This window comes from Notamacropus eugenii, chromosome 3 (genome assembly GCF_028372415.1).
Source record: "Notamacropus eugenii isolate mMacEug1 chromosome 3, mMacEug1.pri_v2, whole genome shotgun sequence".
NCBI lineage: Eukaryota > Metazoa > Chordata > Mammalia > Diprotodontia > Macropodidae > Notamacropus > Notamacropus eugenii.
In genome coordinates, this window is record NC_092874.1 from 380,714,171 (window position 1) to 380,737,773 (window position 23,603).

The window sequence follows — 23,603 nt, forward strand, 5'->3', positions numbered from 1 at the left end:
GCTTAAGAAAGACCCAAGTAGGCAACTCCAAGGCAGTTTTCTTTTTTTTAAAATAAAGTTTTTTTATAAACTTGACCTCAATGATCTCAGCAATCTCAGTAAAGCACATATACAAACCAAATAAGGAATATCATCCATAAAACTGTAAATTCCAATCTATTGGCAGTTTGTTAGACAGTGTATATATATACACACACATACAAACTTTAACAAAATAATAATGATGGCATCTTCTGTGCTATGCCCCTTTCTGATCTCCCTTCTGTCCATGAACTTATCAGATTTTGTTACTTTTAATTTTTTATTTAACCCCGATCAGGGCCCTGATTCTGCTCTTTTGCTCCGCATCACTTCATATCAGTCTTTCTATCTTCCTTTGCTTGCTTCATATTTGTCATTTTTTGGTGGTGTGATAACATTTCATTATTCTGATGTAACTTGGTATTTTCAACCATCCCTCAATGTCTGGACATATAGGTTGTTTCTGGCTTTTCACTATTACAAGTAAATTTCCAGTGTGTAATTTCTGTATAGTGATACCTATTTTCCATCTTTAAATAATATCCTTGGGATATATAGTCCTTAGCAGTGAGATCACTGGACCAAAGGGTATGATCGGTTTTGTAATTCTTATTGTGCATTGTCAGATTGTTCTCCAGAAAGACTGTGTCAGTTCTCAGGTATACTGCCAATACTATCTTGTACCAGTTTCCTTACATCCCTACCAGCAGTTAATCTGTCCACTTTAAACTATCTCTGCCAACTTGATGGGAATAACATGCTCTTCCAAAGTTGTTTTAATTCACATCACTGATTGTGAGAGAGTTTAAACAGTTTCTCAAATAGTTGTTAACCAGTTGTCCTTCCTCCCTCAGAACTTATCTGCCCCCACATTTGTCCATTTAACTACTGGGCATGATTCTTATACATTTCTGTCTTTTTAATCTGTGGAATTAATGTAAAAAGAATGTAGCTTCCCTCTGTGGTGTTTGCCACTGGATAAGAACTTGTTGCAAGTGGTATTGGCTGGGGAAATGGACTCCAGAGTCACAAATTCTAATCCCTGCTATAATCTTTCAGTATACTATATAACCTCTAGCAGGTCATGTTTCTCTCTGTGCTTCACATTTTCCATCTGTCCTATAGATTCTTATACCTACTCCCTTATATGAATGAGATAATGTTCATATTGTAGCTGTCATCAGAGACCATGCCATGCCACCTCCTTAGACAGGGCAGTGTGACATCACAAGGTCTTGCACTTCAGTAACTATGTCCCCTTAGATGGGATCTAAGATGGAAAAGCCCACACACAGCTCATCTACATTCTGGGGTACTGACAGCATTTGCAGGTGTGCTCCCTGGGTCACTGTCAGTGATCTTTGAAAGTTCACATATAGAACAGAAGAGGCTCCTAGGAGCTAAAAAAAGGGCAAATATTTCATTTTAAAAAGGGAAAGGGAATGGATTCTGCAAACTATGAGCCAGGGAGGTTGATTTCAGTTACCAGAAAATTCTAGGGCATATTATTAAAAGGAGGGTCAGTGAACATGTAGAAAATGAGGCAGTGATCATGAAGAGCCAGTATGACTTCATCAAGAACAAGTCACACCAGAGTAATATAATTTCTTTTTTTGAAAGGGTTAGTGGACTTGGAAGATCAGGGGCAGTCTGCAGATATGGTTTACCTAGATCTTAGCAAAGCATTTGACAGTTTTTTGGGATACTTCTGTAGACAAGATGGAGATATAAAAGTTAGGCAAGGGTCCCATTGGGTGGATTTGCCAGACTTGAAGAGTTGTCATTAGTGGTTCTTTATTAACTTGGAAGTTTTCTAATAGAGTGTCCTGGGTATACTTAGCCCAGCTTAGCTTAGCACTGAGCTGTTTAACCTGTTTATCAATGACTTGAATACAGGCATAGGTGATATATGCTAATCAAATATTTAGATGACACAGAGCTAAGAGAAAGAACTAACACATGAGATGACATTCAGTAGCCCAAAAGATCTCAACGGATTAGAATGTTGTAGTGAATCTAAAAAAATGAAATTACCCTTAGGTCTAAAACATAAATTTCATAACTTCTAGATAAAAGAAGTATAGTTAGATAAGTTTGTCTGAAAAGAACTGTCTGAGAATTTTAGTAAACAAAGAGCTTGATATGGCCACATGAATGTGGGACAAAGTATAGCAGTCTTCAAGTGTTGAAAGGGATGACATGTTGAAGAAGAAAAAGATTTATTCTTCTTGGTCCCAATAGGCAGAACCAGGAGTAATGAATGGGTAGATGTTACAGAGAGGATAATTTAGATTGATGTCAAGAAAAACTACCTAGCAGCATGTTATTGAGTCTTTTCAGTTGTGTCTGACTCTTCCTGACCTATTTGGGATTTTCTTGGCAGAGATACTGGAGTGGTTTGCCATTTTCTTCTCCAGATCATTTTACAGATGAGGAAACTGAGGCAAATAGGGTGAAGTGACTTGCCTAGGGTCACACAGCTAGTAAGTGTCCAAGGCCAGATTTGAACTCAGGAAAAGGAGTTTTCCTGACTCCAGATGTGGCATTCTATCTACTCTGCCACCTCGCTATCCCACCTATCAATTAGAATTATTCAAAAGTGGAATAGGCTGCTTTGAAAGGTCATGGTTCCCTATTCACTGTGGCTTACAATCAAAGGCTAGATAACTTCTTGTATATTATGGAGGGGATCTTTACTTTGGTTTGGGTTGGACTAGACTAAGGGTTTTTCACTTGGATTCCACAGATCCCCAAGAAATCTGCCGATAAATTTCAAGGGGTCTAGAAACTTGTATGGGGGAAAAAATTAAAATATTGATTTTCATTAATTTGGGTTTCCATTGAAATCCTTTATGCTTTATTTTATGCATTTAAAAACACTATTTTGAGAAGGGTTTTACCAAATAGGCTTTGCCAAGCTGATAAAGGGGTCTATGACCCCAAAGAGGTTAAGTACCAGATGGTCCTCAAAGTCCCTTTCATCTCTTACTATTATATGAGGTCTCATATTTAATTTTATATCTATCATGTTAATGGAAAAAAGGTGCTATGAACACTGAAATGATCATTATCAGTAATTGATAACTCTTTTTTTTCATTAAATTTAAATTTTTTCCCAGGTCTGAATTCTCTTCCTCCTACCTCCTCCACCTAACTGAAAAAGCAAGAAAAACAAAACCTGTTACAAACATGTGTAGTTAAGCCAAATTTCTGCCACCAGCCTTTTCCAAACAAAAACAAACGCATGAGCCATAATCTGTAGCCCTCTATCTGGAGATGGGTACCATGTTTCCTAGGGTGTCCTCTGGAATTGTGTCTGCTCAGTGGGTTTATTAGGAACTCTATCTTAAGCCTGTCCTCACCCTCACATTATTCCCAGACACTAATGACTTCCTCTATGCGGCATCCACAGTCTTCTCCCAGATCAGGGTTTTCAATGAAACAGCTCTTTGTTTGGTTCTATCATCCAAATGGCATTCTAGTTCCATGATCGTAGAATCAAGGAATTCTGGAATGTCAGAGCCAAGAGGTACCTTATACAGATCACCTGGTCCTGTCACTCTAATGAAGACAAAACTGAGGCCTAGAAGGGAGTAGTGATTTGTTCCAAGGTCACACCATGAGTTAGTAGATATCAAGAGAAAGGGGAATAGTACAGTCCCAAAGAACAAGTGTCAGCTTTGAAATAACAGGACTTGGTTTCATACCCCAACTCTGACCCTTATTGCCTGTGTGATATTTGGCAGATCCCTTAACTTCCCTGGGCCCCAATTTCCTCACCTGTTAAATAAGGACATTGGACTTTGCTGGCCTCCAAAGTCCCATCTAGTCTTATGAACCCCATGGTCACCTGCCTCTCAGGGCAGGGCTCTTTCTCATATATTAACTCTCTTGGTAAGTACAAAATATCTGCTGATGAGCCCTGTGAGAACTGAATAAAATCAGCACAAAGTCTCCATTCAAGGGGTTTGCAAGACCAGAGAGTCACCTCTGATCAATGCAATAGTCTACCATATTTCCAGGGAACCCAGGATGAAAGGCAGTCCCCACTTCCTGACTTAGAGGGAATGAACTCAAGATGCAACATGAAATACTTGTCTTAGACATGGTCAATATGGGAATTTGTTTTGCTTGACTATACATATTTGCCACAAGGGTTTTCTTTTTCCAGTTTGGGGACTGGGCAGTAGGGGAAAAAGAACAAAATGCTTGTTAATTAAAATAGTTTTTTAAATGTGCAAATAAAGGTCAAAGGCTGAGCATCCTCAAAAATTGGTAGCCTATGATAATGGAAGGACCACCTGGATAAGGAGGCAAAGGACTTGTCTTCAGCTTCCAGTTCTGTCACTTACTAGCTTTGGGAACTCAGGTAAGTCTTTGAGCCTCAGTTTTCTCTTCTTTAAAATGGGGATAATGATACCTATCCTGGCTACCCCTCCCCCAAGGCTGTTATGGGAGTGAAACATTGAGTGTAAAAGCACTTTGTAAATAGGATGGGAACTGCTTCTTTCCTGGAATTTGAACCAATCCCACCTCTAATCAAGGACTTTAGATCCCTCTTCTCTGTTCTTGTATCAGCATTTTCCATCACCTGAAATGACTTTGGTGTCAAGCCTCAGGAGAACAGCTGGTATTGAATCTTCTGTCAGTTCTCGAAGGCAAACTCCATTTTTTCCCAGTGTCACCCCAAGAGCCATTGGAGTCTCTCAAATCCTGCTTCTGATACCTGACAGCTATGTGAGTATAGGCAAATCACTTTCCTTCACCGAGGCTGTTTCCTCATCTGTAAAATGTGGGAGCCAGGCTATAATATGTCTAAAGGTCACGTCTAGCCAGGAGTATGCTGGGAAATGTTTAACAACCAGCTCTCCAGGAAATAAAATGTCTGCAGGCAGTTTTTAGTTCAATCTTCACTGTTAACATTTTCTCCATCATTTTCTTAAAAGTAAAGACAATCCACAAAACAACAAAGCAAGGCATGATTTTTAGCAGTTTTTGGATTTGGGAGATGGAAATGCTTACCCTGAAAATTTAACAATCAGCTGGAGACGATTATCCCTGCTTCTAGCTCTCAATTCTATTATCCTGTGATATCTCTGGAAGCCCTAGCTATGTTATCTGTAAAATGGGGATAAAAATACCTGTCCTATCAACCTCATAGGGTTGTCATGCAGCTAAAATGAAATAATAAATGTGAGTCTTGAAAAGTTTTATTTAAGTTCTATGAAAACAGGAGATTAATATTCCCTTCTCCCCCAAGATTTTCCTAGGAACTCCTAGGAAGGCGGTGAGGAAAGCCCCTCAAAACAAAGCAAATCAGCCACAGCTGTTTTGGCAATCTATAGTCTTAGTTGCCTGGAATCACTCAGCCAAGATGTGGTAGAGGGGAGATTTCAACTGAGATCTTCCCAACAGAGCCCAAACTCTCCCAGTCCCCTCAACCCATTCTCTCCTTTTTTCCTTTCTGTTCTGGCTCTCGCTATCATTATTACTGTACTAGCACTGCTACTACAGCCACCAATGTATACTTTTCCAAGGTTAGCTGGCAAACTTATCTCAGCAGTCACCTCTTCCTAACTCTGATGTGGGAGACACCACCCACCTTAGACCTTATAAGGAAACTTTGTTGTATCAACTTTCACTGCTTGGAGAGGCTATGTTGTTTTCTTTTTAAGAGGGTTACGATTTGACTAGCAACCCGTTTCATAATGGGATGAGGAGAGAGGGGAGAAGTTAATACATCTGGAAGATACCTTTAAAAACTGAATTAAAAGCGGATGTCTCATGATATGTTAAGTTTGCTGCCATTTAGAAGTGTTCAAGCCCCAACTTTGTTATGGAAGTGGTAGCAACAATTTCTGTAGTGAATGCAGGGCTGGATTAGATAACATCTGGGGTGTCCTCTGACTCTGAGCCTGTGAATCTTTGAGAACCTCAGGAGAAGAGGGGTGGCTATTAGGCGGTAATAAATCCCACTTTCAATTTAAGCCAGTTTGGTCTATACTGACAAAACACCACTGGTGGACTCTGCTATTTCTGGGTCCAAGACTTACTGAGTTCTTGGCACACAAACCAGTATGGACTGAAAATCTATCTTCTTCACAAGGTTCTTCACAAGACTGACGAGTCTGCTTTTAAGCAGGGAACAATTTTCACAGGGGCAAACTACAACAGGCAGACTTTTCTTCTAGATTGGCCATAGGAAAACCTCCCACCCCTCCAGCCAAGTACTTCAGGAGTGACCTTGAGTTCTTAATTTTTTCCATCCCATTACCTTTTCAATGGAGAAACATTTCATTATATCTTTAGGTCAGATGGTGGAGTCAACTGAGGTCCCTTCTAGCTCTTAGATCCATAATTCTGCAGGTCCCATTTCTTCCATATACCTGGCACATCTTATTCAGGATTTGTTTACTCTCTTTCCTCTCTATTCATTGTTTTGTATTCTAGGAGACAATGTGACCCAATGGAAGGTGGGTGGAACACTTAAGGCAGAGAATCAGATCTGTGTTCTTATCCTGCATCTGATTAACTGCGTGAACTTGGGAGAGGGAGGGAACAAACATTTATTAAGCCCCTACTATGTTCCAGACACAGTGTTAAGCACTCTACAAACATCTCTTAGTAACACTGTGAGACAGGTGTTATTATCTCCACCGGGAGAACTGAGGCAGACAGAGGTTAAATGTCCAGGGTCACATAGCTAGTGCCTCAGGTTGGTTTTTTAATTCAGGTCTTCCTGACTCGAGGCCTTGGACAGGTTCTCTCCTTAGACTTGGCCTCAATTCCATAAAACAAGAGAATATCAGACTTGGAAGGGACCATAAAGGTCAACTTGTTCAGCTTCTTCCCCATTCCCCACAAGCATGAGGATTTTTTCTACAATATCTTTGGCAAATATTTAACCAATCTCTTCTTGACTATGCATATCAAGATATCCAGTGAAGGGGAACTCACTGTGTTTTGAGGCAGCCCATTTCATTGTTGGATAACTCTCTCTGTAAGAAAGCTGCTCCTTAGATGTAGCCAAAAACAGCCTCCCTGGAACCCATGGCTCCTAGCCAACCTTTTGGAGCAGCACAGAAAAGTATCTCAGTCTTTCATGTGATGTCTTGGATGACAGTTATCTGTCCCTTCCTCCCCAAGTCTTTTCCTTTAAAGTACCCATTCTTTGGAATAAATGAAGGGCAGGATAGGACAGAGGGAAATGTGGTTAGTCTGTTACAACATAACTAGTATGAAAGTTACATTGTTACACATGTATGACCTATATTGAATTGCTTGTTTTCTCAATGACAGTGAGTGGGGAGGAGGGAGAGAATATGAAACTCAAAGCTTTAAGAATGAATGTTAAAATTTGTTTTAGCATGCAACTGGAAATTAAGCAACACAGGCAATGGAGTATAGAAATCTATTTTGCCCTACAGGAAAATAGAGGGGAAGGGGAATGGAAGAAGGGTGGATAATAGAAGGGAGGACAGACTGGAGGAAGGAGTGGATGGGGTGCATGCTATCCTGAGGTGGGGGATGGGGAGAGATGGGGAGAAAATTTTGAATTTAAATTCTTGTGGAAGTGAATGTTAAGAACTGAAAAATAAATTATATGTTAAAAAAAATAAAGTACCCATTCTTATCCTTATTTTTCCCCATACAGGTTGTCCCTAACCCATTTCACATCTACAAACTTGGCTTTTTCCTCTGTAAAATGAAGGAGCTAGATGAACTCAGTGGTTCAACTCCTTCCATTCCAAGAGAATTTAAAGCAAAAATAAATCAAGGAATTCTACTTGCAGATGAACATAAACTCAATCTTTCGTAGATGGAAATAAAAGAAACATGTCAGTGTGGTGTAGTGGGAAGATCACTGGACTTAGAATCAAAGACGATCAGGGTTCAGATCTCACCTTGACACTTAATTAGTCAATCATTTAAGCCCTCTTGAGCTTCAGTTCCCTTTTTTGTAATAATAATAAGATCTGTAATAAAATAGGCTTGTTGGGAGGCTGAGATGATTTGAGTGCTAAGATATAAAGTGCTTTGCAAACACTTATTATATTAATACAGGGAGGAAGGTGGTTTAAATACTCAATTGGTCTTCAGATCAGGGAGAATTTTCTCAGAGGCACAAGTGGTCCTACTGTGTGTGTCTGGCACAGGGAGAAGAGAAAGATCACTCTTTGGGAACTGGAATTCCCATCGGTGCCCTTTCCCTCCTCACTTTACCTCACATTCTGTACACCTGGAATGTTCTCTCTACCTCTATGCCCACTTCTCAGTGCCTTCTCACCCATTCTTTGACCCCAGAGCTACCTCCTTCATGAATCCTCCTTTGCTATCTGGCCATCTTCATGACAGGATGCTTCAGAGACCTTGCCCCTACCTCTGCCCAAACACTCCAGCTCCCACCCTGTGACTCTAAACTTCTGACTGGTGAGCTTTTCCCCCCATCTAACTAAATCCTAGACTATCTTTACAACAAACCTTGGAAGGGTATCCCTTCTTTTCCTCCCTTCCAACTCTAGCTCTAAGTACATTAATCAAATCAAAACTACCATTCCTGGAAATGGCCTGCCAATCAAATCTCCTATGACTCCAATCACCATCCTAGTGACTTCTTTGACCAAAATGCTCTTCCCTGGTTATCACTGCTTTATATGGTTTATCTTTTCCTAAAAGAATGTAAACTCCTTGGGTGCAGGGCTGGTCTGGCTTCCACTTCCTATATTTATATCCCCAGACAGCACAGTACCTGGCATATGATAAAAACTTAATAAATATTTTTTCATTCATTCATTCACTAAGCCCTTCAGGCTAGCAAAGACTTCCTCTCAGACCTCATAGCACTGTTTTGCATCCGCTGGACTTTTCCCTGTAGTTTCTTCCAGATGCTTAGCTAGTACCTTCTCCTCCAATGTGCTAGGTCTAGAGTCAGGAAGACCTGAGTTCAAATCTAACTTCAGATACTGTGACCCTGGACAAAGTCACTTAATCTCTATCTGCCTTAGTTTCCTCAACTGTAAAATAGCACCTACCCTTGAAGGGTTGTTGTAAGTATCAAATAAAATAATATTTTTTTCTGGAAATAGTATTTATTTTTTTCAATTACACATAAAGATATTTTTCAACATTCATTTTTTATAAAATTTTGAGTTCCAAATTTTTCCCCCTCCCTCCTTTCTATCCCCTCTCCTCAAGATGGCAAGCACAAATAAAATAATATTTGCAAAATGCTTAGCAATGCTGGCCCATGGATAGGCACTATATCAACATTTATCCTTTTCTGCCTATATATCTTGTATGTGACTCTCCCCCATTAGAATCCTGAGAACTTCTTGAGGGCAGGAATTTTTTTTTTCCCTTTTTCTTGGTATTTCCTAGGGTTTACTTAGCCCAGGCCCTAACACTGAGGTTTACTAACTACATGTTGATTGACTTAAAAAAACCCCACCAGACCTATGATTTTACTGGAATTAGGAACTTCCCGGGTAGAAACTCCCTGTCCCAAACCAGATTGGCACCTACTCTGAAATTTACTGTTTTAGACAGTGGTCTAGAGTACTAAGAGATTAAGAGTTTGCTTAGGGTCAGAAGCAGGACTTCAGAGGGGGTCGATCTTCCTTAGTGTGTATTCTGTTCTCCTTGGGTTGACATCCTATCTCCCTGTTAGAGTCAAGATCTGTCAGGACAGGTGCTCTGTCTTTGTACCTCTAGGGGATCAATAAACATTTGGTGAATTGAAATGAAGTGATCACCTGGTAGTGGGAGCAGAAGGGGGAAGGTGGCCATTCCAGTCAGAAGCCAAATCAGCAGGGTACCACCCCTGTACACTTGAACCCAGTAGAGAAGAAAGAATGAATGGATAGAAATAGGGAGGTGCCCCTAAGCTGACCCAGAAAAGAGGTTTCACAGGAGTGAAGATAGGCTGCCCCCTTCTCCTAGCCAGGGAGTGAGAGAGGGAAGGAAAGGAGGAGGGGTGGGATGGAGAGAGGGAGAAGGAGACACAGAGAGGCACAGAGAGACAGAAAGAAAGAATGGATAGAAATAGGGAGGTACCCCTAAGCTGACCCAGAGAAGAGATTTCACAAGAGTGGAGGAAGGCTGTCACCTTCTCCTAGCCAGTGAGAGGGAAAGAAGGGGGGTAGGGTGGGATGGAGAGAGGGAGAGACAGAGAGACAGAGAGAGAGAGAGAGAGACAAAGGATAGAAATAGGGAGGTACCCCTAAGCTGACCCAGAGAAGAGGTTTCACAAGAGTGAAGGAAGGCTGTTCCCTTCTCCTAGCCAGGGAGTGAGAGAAAAGGAAGGGGGCACAGTGGGATGGAGGGAGAGGGAGGGGAAGGGGGAGAGGGAGGGGGAGGGGGAGAGGGAGGGGGAGGGGGAGGGGGAGAGGGAGGGGGAGGGGGAGAGAGAGAGGAAGAAGAAAGAAAGGATGAAATGTTCTGTTTGGCTTTTAAAGGAGAGGAGGAAGGCTGCCCACCTGTCCTAGCCAGGGAGGAAGAGGGAAGGAAAGAGAGAGAGAAAGAAGGAAAAGAGGAAGGAAAGCAGTGACGAGGGTCTCCATTGTTGAAGGGGAAGATGAGGAACAAAGCCAGGCCTCCCCACCCCCAGCCCCCAGCTGTCAGACAGGGAGGGTAGGAGGCTCGGCTGGCCGGTGGTTTCCTGTTTCCGTTAACTCCTGCAGGGTCGGTGGCCGGCCCTGATTGGCTGAGCCGACCTACCCCACGGTTTTGCCATTTAAGGCCGACAAGCTCTCCCAGCCCCACCGCCTGCAGCGGAGTTCCTGAGGAGGTGTGTCACTTTAGGATGCTTCCGACGCCCTGAAACCCAGCGGGGGGTGGGAAGCGGTAGAGACAGGCAGGCACCTACATCTCTGTCTGGTCTGTCTAAAAGCCTCCACCTCCAGCTGGTGTTTCTGGAGACAGACAGATCTCTGACCTTCTGTCTAAAAGTCTGCACCTCCAGGGGTTTTCACAGCTCCCTCCTTTCCTTCTTCCCTCCCTCTCCCAGCTGGGTGAAGGGGAGGAGGACTCAGAACAGTTTGGAAACACTGACTCTGCTGTCAGGGAATGAATGGTTCGTTGCTTGACATTCTGCCTCAGTGGATCAAAACCAAAATGCTCCGTCTGGCCTTTAAAATGCTTCACAACCTGGCCCGGGGTGGGGAACCTCTGACCTCAAGGCCACATGTGGTCTTCTAGATCCTCAAGGGTGACTGACTGAATCCAGACTTCACAGAACAAATCCCTTTAATAAAAGGATTTGTTCCGTAAAACTTGGATTGAGTCAAAAAAGGCCACACGTGGCCTGGAGGCCACAGGTTCCACACCGCCTGACTGGCCCTTTCTTGCTTTTCTAAGTCTTCTGACATTTGAGCTCTCCACTCCCCCCCAAGTATTCTATGATCCAACTACTGGGGCCTTTTTGCTGTTCCTCACACACGACCCTCTGTCTCTTGGCTTTGCAACCCATGCCCATAATGGTCTTCCTCCCCACCTCTGTTTCTTGGCTTCCTTCAAGACTCAGCTGAAATCCCACCTTCTGCAGGAAGGGGCCTTTTTAGGTCCCTCTCCCTCCACATCACTGCCAGTACCTTCCCTCTCACTTTCCTATAAGAGTATGCACGATCTGTCCATCTACTGTGTATATATGGGGGAGACTCAAAGAAATGGGGAATCACTCTAGTATCTTTGCCAAGAAAACTCCACAGACAGTATGAGCCATAGGATCGACTAAACATCAACATTCTGTATGTATAGTAATGCATATGTATTACTATTTGTACGTTCTCTCTCTCTTTAGAATGTGATCCCCTTGGGAACAGGGACTTTTTTTTAATCTCTGTATCCCCAGCACTTAGCACAGTGCTGAGAACGTGGTAAGCACTTAATATTTGTGACTGAATGGATTTTTCTTGAGATACCCAGTCAAAAGCACACCATGAAATATCTTTAGAGACTTTTCATCTGAATGCCTTAAAGCTCCATTAGACTGTGAGCAGCTTGGGAGCCTGGACGATCTTTTACCTCTCTTTGCATTCCCAACTCTTAGCGTAGTGCCTGACACATAGTACGTGTTTAATACATTTATTGACTGACTGAATGAAGGCAGCTCTTATACAGATGTGCTAGAGAGCTCATATGGACTCTGAATCACCAAGAACTGAATTCAAATCCTGCCTCTCGCATACAGGAGCTGGGTGACATTGGATAAATCACTTAACCTCTTGGTGGTCTCAGGCAACTAACTAAGACTATAAGAGGAAGTTTCTCCCTGGGGCCTCCCTATCCTGATGAAACCACAGGTTAGAATAACAACAAAAAATTAACAAATTCCCAAGGGAGCCAGGGTGGAATCAGGAGACTGCCCTGTCATGGACTCGCTGTGTGACCCCGGGTGGGTCGCTGAATTGAGCCTGCTGAAAAATGGGGATCATTTTCCCCACAGGAGGGTTTCACGAGGACAAAGGAGATGGGGCTGCTGAGTCTCCCATTGCCACTTGGCACTAGCTCTCTGGCTTCGGGCCGAGCATGTCCCCAATCCCAGTCTTGTGAATCCTTCCTCCTCCTTTTCTCAGAGTCTTGGATCTGCAGCCCCTAGGGTGGTCCTGGCTGCTGCATCTCCTTTGGCTGCCTTCCCATGTCCTCAACAGCTGCACAGAAAAAGGCTTGGTTGTGCCAACAGGCTTTGCCACCGCATTCATTTCTCGAATGACGTTGGGTAAATCACTTAAAAATCTCTCCAGGCCGTAATATCTCCTGTCTAAAAAATGAGGGGGATTGGGTTAGACAGGTTCTTAAGGGCTTTTCCAACTCTTAACATTCTATTTGTTAAGATCCTATGGGGCTTCCAAGTAGAAAGTCAAACTTGTCTCCCAGTGGAGAATAATTAATGTTTGTTGAGTAGATGAGTCTCGTAACAGCCCAGCTGCAAGTGATGGACAGAGACAAAAGGGAGCGGGGCAGAGGGAACGGTGCTGGATTTGGAGAGAGAATGCCAAAGCTGAAGCTCTATGAGACCATGGGCAAAGTCACTTAGGTGGCAATGGGAAAAATCAACGGATTTGGAGTCGGAAGTCCCAGGTTCAAAATCTGGCCTCTGTTACTGTGTGACATTAGACATGTGGCTCAATTTTTTGGAGCCTATTTCCTTATCTTAAAATGAAGGAAGCAGAGAGGGTGACCTCTAAGGTCCCTTCCACTTCTGCATCTATGATTTTGTGAACCTTTCTGGGCCTCTGTTTCCACCTCCAGGGGCTTATTATGAGAGCTGGAATGTATCAAAGGGTTCTTAACTTGGTGTCTATGAGCTTTTTTTTTTTTAATTTGAATAAGTATATTATAATAGAGTTGAACCTTTTTTAAATACTAAAGCTTTAATAGCTTAAAACATCACTAAGACTTTTGGGACATCTTGTATTTCAATATAATGCTTCCTTTGTAATCATACATATTTTATTTTATGCAACGAAAAATGTTATTCTGAAAAGGGGTCTACTAGACTGCCAAAGGAGTCCATGACATGAGAAAGGTCAGGAACCCTATTCTAGCATCCCTACTCTAGAGGTATACAGTAGGCACTTAATAAATACTTGTTCGCTTACTCAAATCAGATAATACGTGTAACGTGCTCTGCAGATTTTAAAGTACCATATAGTGGATAGTGCACCAGCCCCAGAATCAGGAAAACCTGACTTCAGACACTTATACTAGCTGCACGGCCCTGGGGAAATCATTTAACTCGGGTTGCCTCCAAAAAACCCCAAAACTAAGACCAAAAAAAGCACTATATAAAGGCCATCAAATGAGAGATGGCATGGTGTAGTGGCCTTGGAATTAGAAGACCTGTATTCAAATCCTGCCTCTATCAATTCTGGTGATCCCATTATTTTAAGGGGAGGGGGGAGGAGAGAAAGTTCTGTCAGAGAGAGGGCAAAGCCAACTTGATCCTGTCTGGGGGTTCATGGAGTTTCTTGGAGAAGATGCCACCTAAGATAAGCACTGAAGGACTAGAAGGATGTGTCTGCAGCTGAAGACAGAAAGGGAGTTCATCCCAGGTCTGGGGGAACCATGTGAGCAAAGACACAGAGATGCGACTGGGCAGGATGAGATGAGGGCAGAGCTAGTGGCCCAGTTAGCCTGGATCATAGTGTACATGAAGGGGAGTAGCACGAGATAAGGCTGGAAACATAAGTTAGAACCTTGAAATGCCAGGATAAGGAGTGCATACCTTATTTCGTAAGCAATTTGAGCAACCAAAGTTTTTTTTGAATATGAGACTGACATCAGATCCATGCATCAGGAGCATTTCTTGGACAGCAGTATGAAGGATGGATTGAAGAGGGAATAGATAGGAGGCAGGAAGACTAGTTAGCTTATTAGGAGACCGGCGGGAAGTCCATTCTACTCACAAAGGAAGGACAATGGAGAAAAAATTACAGACATTCTACTAACACTGCTCTAGACCTTGACCTCAATTCCTAGCTCTTAATATGGACACAAAGGTTGCCTTGGGATCTGCAGTGGCTACACAGAATGGCATCTTTTGCCTCCTAGTTGTGAATAGTATAGCATAAATGGAAATGGATGATCCATACTTTTCTCCCCTTATCTTTTCCACAAATTAACTTCATCCTACCTACCTGATTTATTCTCCACTGCTCCCCAGCACATACCCCTGCCCAAGCCACATTGAACTCCTTGGAATAACCTGTACATACCATGCTTGAGGTCTCTTCCAGATCTAAAATTCTATTCTATATTTATTTATTCTCCCATGCTACCCATCCTTCCAGAGCCAACTCAATTCTCACCTCATAGTGGAGAGCTGAGTTCAAATCTTACTTCTGGGGATTAGCTGTGATTATACTGAGCCTCAGTTCCCTTATTTGCAAAATGGGTATAATTAAAGCCATAGTACCCATCTCACAGGGTTACTCATAGTTTTGAGGTGCCAAAGAGATAATGCCTATAAAATGCAGTGCAAACTTTAATTGCTATATAAATGTTGGCTATTATTATAGTCATAGATAATGTCACTGTTATTATTTCAAGAAGCCTTCCCCCGAGAAACAGAGAGGTAGGCAAGTGGAATAGACTTGGCACTCAAGATGCAGTAGGCAAGGAATATAGCAACCTTCTGTTTGATAAACCCAAGGACCCCAGCTTCTGGGATAAGAACTCATTGTTTGACAAAAATTGCTGGGAAAACTGGATAACAGTGTGGTGGAAATTAGGCATAGACCCATACCTGACACCGTACACAAGAATAAAGTCCAAATGGGTACATGATTTAGGTATAAAGATTGATACCATGAATAAACTGGAGAAGCAAGGAATAGTGTATTTATCAGATCTATGGAGAAGGGAAGAATTCTGTACTGGAGAGATAGAATGCATTATGAAATGCAAAATGGATAACTTTGATTACATTAAACTGAGAAGTTTTTGCACAACCAAACCCAATGCAACCAAAATCCGGAGGGATGTAGTAAATTGGGAAAGAATTTTTACAGCTAAGCTCGGGGATGAAGGCCTCATTTCTAGAATATATAGAGAACTGATCCAAATGTACAATCATACAAGTCATTCCCCAATTGATAAATGGTCAAAGGATATGAACAGGCAATTTTCAGAGGAAGAAATTAAAGCTATCTATAATCATATGAAAAAATGCTCTAAATCACTATTGGTTAGAGAGATGCAAATCAAAACAACTCTGAGGTACCACATCACACCTATAAGATTGGCAAACATGACAGAACAAGAAAATGATAAATGCTGGAGAGGATGTGGGAAAGTTGGAACACTAATTCATTGTTGGTGGAGCTGCGAGCGCATCCAACCATTCTGGAGAGCAATTTGGAACTATGCCCAAAGGGCTACAAAAATGTGCATACCCTTTGACCCAGCAATATCACTACTAGGACTATATCCCCAAGAGGTCATAAAAATGGGAAAGGGTCCCACATGTACAAAAATATTTATAGCAGCACTCTATGTAGTTGCCAAAAACTGGAAGTCAAGGGGATGTCCATCAATTGGGGAATGACTGAATAAATTATGGTATATGAATGTAATGGAGTACTATTGTGCCATAAGAAATGATGAACAAGAAGACTTCAGAGAGGCCTGGAAGGACTTATATGACCTGATGCTGAGTGAAAGGAGCAGAACCAGGAGAACTTTATGCACAGCAACAACCACAGTGTGTGAGAGTTTTTTCTGGTAGACTTAGATTTTTGTAATAACACAAGAACTTCTTACCAAAAAAAAAAAAAAAATCCCAATGGAGGATCTCAAGGCAAAATGCCTGCCACACTCAGAGAGAGAAATATGGAAGTCACTCACATATTGTAGCAGATCATGTTTGTGTATGTGTATGTGTTTGTGTTTCACGTTCTGATTTGTTATACGATTTCTTTCATTTATCTTAGTCTGACTACATAGCATGACTATAGTGAAAATATACTCAATAGGAAAGTATATGTAGAATCTATACAGAATTGTATGCAGTCGTGGGGAGGGAGGGGGGGAGTGGGGGGTAGGTGGGGGGGATAAAATCACAATTGTATGGCAGCGACTGTTAAACATTACAAAATAAAAAAAAAAAAGCCTTCCCCTACCCCCCATTATTGTCACCTATATAGATATCTCCTTATCCTTATTCCTACTGGGCTAATAATCAGCCACACGGTTTACCCCTTTACTGTTTTTTATTTTGGCTTCTCAGATAAATAGAAAGTTCCTCAGAGTGAGGATCTCTAGGCAGATAGGAGACACTCCTTAAACATTTGAGTGAGTGATGGAAGCAAGTACCATTCAATCCAGACGTAGGTTTCACTTGTCTTCCACACCTTCTACTGGACCCATTTACCTGTCCCTCTACAAACACCCTTGTCTCAACCTGAAGCATTCAGGAGCAGTGAAGTAGAGGTTTTCCTCTGAGTGTGTGTGTGTGTGTGTGTGTGTGTGTGTGTGTGTGTGTCTACAAGGAAGCTTTGCTGCTAAATTGAAAGCTCTCTGGCCCTCTCCTTGTGCCTAGTACATTTTTTTTCCCAGAGAGAAAAACAAACTCAACTATAACTACTGAATATTATGGGGTGGATCTACATGATGTGGTTTGTGGACCTTTGGCTAAATCTCTCCACCCCAGATTATCTCCAGTGACACTAGAAACTTCACTATTAGTGATTCATTCCCTTGCCTTCTCATAAAATGAAAACATCCACCCTCTGAGAGGTGGAACACATTAAGTCCTTCACACCTTAGTAGGTATGAGATTATCAGATCGGGATGGAGAGGACATGTGTGGGGGTGTTCCCTGAGTCAGGGAACAGAGGAGTAAAAATGAGGCTGGAGGGTGCTGGAGATTTATTCCACCAACTTCACATTGTTTCCAGGTCCCGGGTAAAGACCATGGTAGTTCTGCTTCTTGCTACCGGTGTGACCTTAGACAAGTTTTTGGGCTTTTATTTTCTGAATTGTAAAATGAGGGTGTTGGAGTAGTTTTCTCATGAACTTTGCCACTTACTACCTGTGTGGTCTTGGGCAGATCACTTACCCTCTGAGACTTAGCTTCTTTATCTGTAAAATAAGGGTGGTGGTTGTGGAGACTTTCAAGTCCCTTTCAGTTCTAAATCTATGCTCCTAAAATCACTAAAATCTCTTTCAATTCTAAATCCAAGTTCCTAGGTTAGGTGGATAGTTCAGCTAAACTCAGTCTTAAAAGCCCAAGAGATAGAGCTCAGACCCTCAGTGTTTTGATTCACTGTATTATGAGGGCCAGATTAGGTCAGCTGGAAAATGAGGTGACTTCCTCATAAGGCAGTATAACAGGTCTGGATCTATGACAACTACTCCTTCCATTTCCACCACCCCAACTCCTTCTCACTTCTACCTGGGGGGGAGGGGGAGAAGAAGTTGTGGCCTTAAGGTCACATGTAGCCCTCTAGGACCTCAAGTGCAGCCCTTCATAGTTGGAGTCAGTCAAAGGGCTGCACTTGAGGACCTAGAGGGCCATAGGTAGCCTTGAGGCCACAGGTTCCCCACTCCTGACCTAGGGTCTTGTCTGTAGGAGCCTTTCCCCAGAACTAGTTATCACGCAGCTTCCTGGCCCAAGGCATCTTCATTAGGAGCTGATTGGGAGATGGGAAGGGAAGAGGGGAGGGTGGTTTCTTGGCACCCAGATTAAGCGTTCAACCCAAATGATGTGTCATATTTCTGCCTCCCCTACACTTCTTCAGGGGATGGTTTAGTGACTGGAGGGCAGATTGATTCAAACTTATATTTCCTGTAATATCTAGGCTGTGACGTCCCTAGAAGACAAGATCTTGAATTGTCCTTAAAAAGAAAAAAAGTAGGGGAGGGGGAGACAAGAGCCAATTTGTTTTCCTGTTTACAAACCCTGTCCCACCTTTAAAGAGTGTTTGGTAGCCTGAAAGGCAGACACCAAACCCAGTCGTAGCTCTGTGACTCACACATGTCTTTACTCATGGGTAGCCCGAAGGGGCACAACTGAGATCCAGAACACACCTTTGAAATCACAGCCCTGAAACCTCCTTCCAGGTCCTCAATTCATGGCTTACTTTCCCTCCTGTGTAAGGAGTAGCAGCTCCCAGACAAAGGACAGAGAAGAAAGGATCACAGGCTCATGGGAAACTGAATTCAGGGTTGGAAGACATCTTAGAGGTCATCTGATCTTATTACCGCATTTAACAGAGGAGGAAACTGAGGCTCCAACAGGTTCAATGCTTTGCCTAAGGTCACAGAGATCTCCCCCTCCCATCTCCTCAGGAAGCTTGCCCCTTGGGTCATCACCTCTCTCTAATTTTCACTGATGCCTTTTCTGTTGCCTTCAAACATGCCTGGGTCTCCCTCAAACTTTAAAAAAAAAAAAGGTGACATGGGATAGTGGACAGGGCACTGGATTTGAGGGTCAGGAAGACTGGGCTTTAAGATCTGTACCAGATACTTCCTAGCTGTGTGACCCTGGGCAGATAAGTCATATAACCACTCTGTGCCTCAGTTTCCTCAAATATAGGTATGCCCAAACACTCAGTCCTGGGCCCTCTCCTCTTCTTTCTATGCCCTCTTACTTGGTGATCTCATTGGCTCCCATGAAGTCAACTCTCATCCCTTTTCAAATGACTCCCAAATCCACGTATCTAGCCCTCATCTACCAACCAATAAAGAAACATTTATTAATCATTGATTTTCCTGCATTCCATTCTCACATCTCCAAATGCCTGCTGAACATCTCCACCCGGATGTCTCATAAACATCTCAAACTCAATTATGCCCCCAATAGAACACATTCTCTTTCCTGCCTCACCTCCTGAATTTCCTATCTCAAAGGAAATATACCTTTCCTTTAGTCACTCAGATTACCAAACTAGAAGTCATTCTTTACTCTTCACCCTCACTTATACATTTAATTTATATTAAATCAAATGAGATATTTATAAAACACTTAGAACAATGTTTGGCACATAGTAGGTGCTCAATAAATGCTTATTCATCTCCTTCCTACCCCCCAAAGGCTATCAATTTATTACTTGTCAATTCAAACATCTCCCATATATGTCACCTTCTTTTGGCAGGGGAGATGGTGAGAGGGGAGAGAAGAAGGGAAGAGAAGAAGCATTTATGTAGTGCCTACTGTATGCCAGGAACTGTGCTAAGTGCTTTATCTCATCTAATCCTCACAACAACCTTGTGTGATAGGGGCTCTTATTAAATCAATTTTACAGTTGAGGAAATTGAGGTAGGCAGCGGTGAAATGGCTTGCTCAGGGTCACACAACTAGTAAGTGCCTGAGGCTGGATTTGAACTTGGGTCTTTGACTTCAGGCCTAATGCTCTATCCCCCTGTTGTCACCTAGTTGCTCAAGAACACCACCACTTCTACCACCACTGCCCTAGTTCAGGTCCTCAATCCCTCCTGCCTGAACTATTAAAATAGCCTGTGGATTGATGTCCTTTCATCCAACCTCCCCTCTTTAATCCCTCCTCTATATAGCAGCCAAATTGATTTTCCTAAGATTCAGGTTTGACCACTTTGCTTCCCAGGCTCCCCCTTGTTCCTAGGATGAGACAAAAATGCCTGTTTGGTGTTCACAGCCCTTCACAATCTGACTCTTGCCTAGTTTTGCAGCCTGGTTAAAACTTAGTTCCCTTTAGCTGTACCATAGGTCAGCCCAGACTGTCTGCTTGGAGGTGACATCCCATCTCCCCACCTCTGTCCAGGTGGTCTCAAAGGTCATTTCAAGCTCTTCTTCCTTTAAGGAAGAGCACCCCCACCCCATCACTTGGTATTTATTTTGTATATATCCTAGATTTACTTATTTGTGAAGATGTAGTATTTTCCTTCCCTTCCTCCCCCAGTAGACTGTAATAGACTCCTTGATGGTTGTAATATTTTCCTATCTATATTCCAAGTACCTGGCAGAGTACTTGACACACAGCTGCTACCTAGTACATGTTTTTTGATTGATTAACAAATGGCAACCCCAGCCTAGGACATTCCCTACCTGTAAGTGTGAGGATCTCTGGGAAGACCTCCAGTTAAAAAAAAAGATAGATAAGTAGATAAAAGAATAAATAAATAAATAAATTAAATCTCTCCCCCGTGCCTGATAGCCTGCTATTACATATTTGTCCCTTTGGGTTAAACATTGTCTCTTCCCTTCCAAGTCGTCTTTTAAGAAGCAAATACTCTTGGTGGTGCACTGACTAGAGCACCAGTGCAAGAGTCAGGAGGACCTGAGTTCAAATCTCACCTCAGACACTTGACACTCACTAGCTGAGTGACCTTGGGCAAGTCACTTAACCCCAATTGCCTCATCCTGGGTCATCTCCAGTCATCCTGATGAATATCTGGTCACTGGATTCAGATGGCTCTGGAGGAGAAGTGAGGCTGGTGACCTGTACAACCCTCCCTCCCTCAAAACAAAGTCAAGTGCAAGTCATGTCATTATTTTTCTGATGGCATGGTCTTCTTCGGCAATGAAGGATGTGCACACACACACACTCTCAGAAGGGAAACAAATCTCTAGTTCAGTTAGAGAAACTGAGGCCCAAAATAGGAAAGGGAAAGGTTACACAAAGAGTAAATTGAGCTCCAGAGACTCAATTGCAGGTCTTCTGACTGTAAGGCCAATCTAGTCATAGGTCTGGGCAAGTCACTTGACCCTGTTTGCCTCAGTTTCCTCATTTGTAAAATGAGCTGGAGAAGGAAATGGCAAACCACTTTACCAAGAAAACCCCAAATGGGATCAGGAAGAGTCAGGACACAATTGAATCGATTGAACAACAACAAAATGAATGAATTTATAAGGCTGTTTTCCATCCTGGTCAGAAGGGGACCTACCCCAACCAACACTAAGGGAAAAGAGAAAGCATCCAAAGCACCGGAGGTACACTGAGTGCCAGGAGGACAGGCTACAAGGCTGGTGGAGGGAAGGCAAAGGAGGGAAAGTGCCTGATTCTCAAAACACACTACACATACTTCTCAGATACAAAAGTAAGATTGGCCCAGCCCTCAAGGAGCCAACTTCTACTGGAGGTGAGGGAGAGATCTAACATATTCACAAATAAATAAACATAGTATATGTACTTCTTTTTGCCAAGGACTATCTGGCTCAAAGTCTGGGGTTTTTCATCCTCAGATTTATTCCATATCCTTTCCCTTTTAGTGAGGGCAAGTGGAGGGAGTTCTGGATTTGGAGTCAGGAAGGCCTGGCTTCCAGTCTCACCTCAGGTACTTCTTGGCTGGGTGACTGTGCACAAGTCACTTACTGGGCCTGAGTTTCCTTATTGGTAAAGTGAGGAAAATAATAGCACCAACTTCAAGGGGATAACAAGATCCAATTGAGTTAATTTATGTTAAACGTAGAGTGCAATGTGAATAAGAGCCCCTGTTATTCTAATTCCTTTTCACTTTGCTGGCCCACATTTTCTTAGGAGATCTAATTTAAGGCCTTTTCTCCTTCGAAATGGAGAAAAAGAAGAGAAAGGGAAAATGGAAGTAGTAGCAAACTATCCCTTTCCCCTTTATACCTTAACTGCCACCATCACTATGGACTTCGAATTGACAAAGTGACAGGAGTCTTCCGAGGCCATCCATTTTACAGTTGAGGAAACTGAGGCCCTGAGCTTGCCCCTGGTCACACTGGGAACAGAGGCCAGATGTGAATCCACATTTTCTAGCTTTATACCAAATGAGATAGTATTTGTAAAAGTTCTTGGCAGAGTGCCCAACACATAATAGGAACTTATATATATTATGTTATAATATTATGGATACATAGAAATTGCTTCCTCCCTCCCCCTTATATCATGCCCTAACCTCTCATTTTCCCCAGGAAGAAAATTAAGCTCAGAGGGGGAAGGGACATGCCCAAGGTCCACAAGGGAATTGGCAGCAGAGCCAAGAATAGGAGCAAGGTCTCCTGACTTCTAGGTCATTGGCTATTCCACTACACTGGGCTAATAACAATTTTAAAGTTGAAGGGAACTTTAGAAGGTCATTTATCCATAAGCTCATGGGTTTCAAGCCAAAAGGGACCTCAGAGGCTCTGTCGAGATGGTACAGGGGATAGATTGGGGGCTTTGGAGTAAGAGGACCTGAGTTCAAATTCTTCCTCCCTGGCTGGTTGTATGACTCTGGGTAAGTCATTTAACCTCTCTCAGTCTCAGTTTCCTTATCTGTAAAATGGGGATAATGATAATAATAAGCCCCTACCTCACAGGATTGTTGTGAGGATTCTGAGATAACATGTTGCTCACTTTGCAAAAAGAAAAAATTAGCCAATAACAAGCATTTATTAAGTGCTTACTGTATACCAGGCAGTGCGCTCAGCCCTGGAGATACAAAGAAAGGCAAAATCAATTCCCTGCCCTCAGGAAGCTCACTTTCTAATGAAGGAGACAATATGCAAATGAATAAGTACAAACAAAATATATACAGGATAAACCAGAGTTAATCTCAGAGGTAAGGCATTAAGAGAGGCGGGAAGGTCTTCCAGGAGATGGGATTTTTAGCTGAAATTTGAGAGAAGCGAAAACTTTAAAGTACAAATATAAATGCTGTCTGTTATTACTACTACTGTTAGTATCTGGTCTAACCCTCTCATTTTATAAATGAGGACAATGAAGCCCAGGGAAATTAAGTGATTAGCTCTGTGTGACCCTGGGCAAGTCACTTAACCCTGTTTGCCTCAGTTTTCCCTTTTGTAAAATGAGCTGGAGAAGGAAATGGCAAATCACTCCAGTATCTTTGCCAAGAAAACCCCAAATGGGGGCACAAAGAGTCGGACAAAACTAAAAACAACTAAACAACGTCCGATGTCAGACTGCTGGTAAGTAGCAGAGTAGAAATCTGATCCCAGATTGGCTGACTATACTCTTTCCAGACTGACTCGAAGCCCCTGGCTCCACAGCAGATGATGTTTGAATCTGTTGGCCTACTGGGTGTGTCCTCTACATCTCTGACCCCCAGGGACATCTGCCGACAGAGCTCTACAGGAATGGAGTCCTTGGGCTCAGGAACCTTAGCTCACACCCAGAAAGACACAACCACAAGGAAAA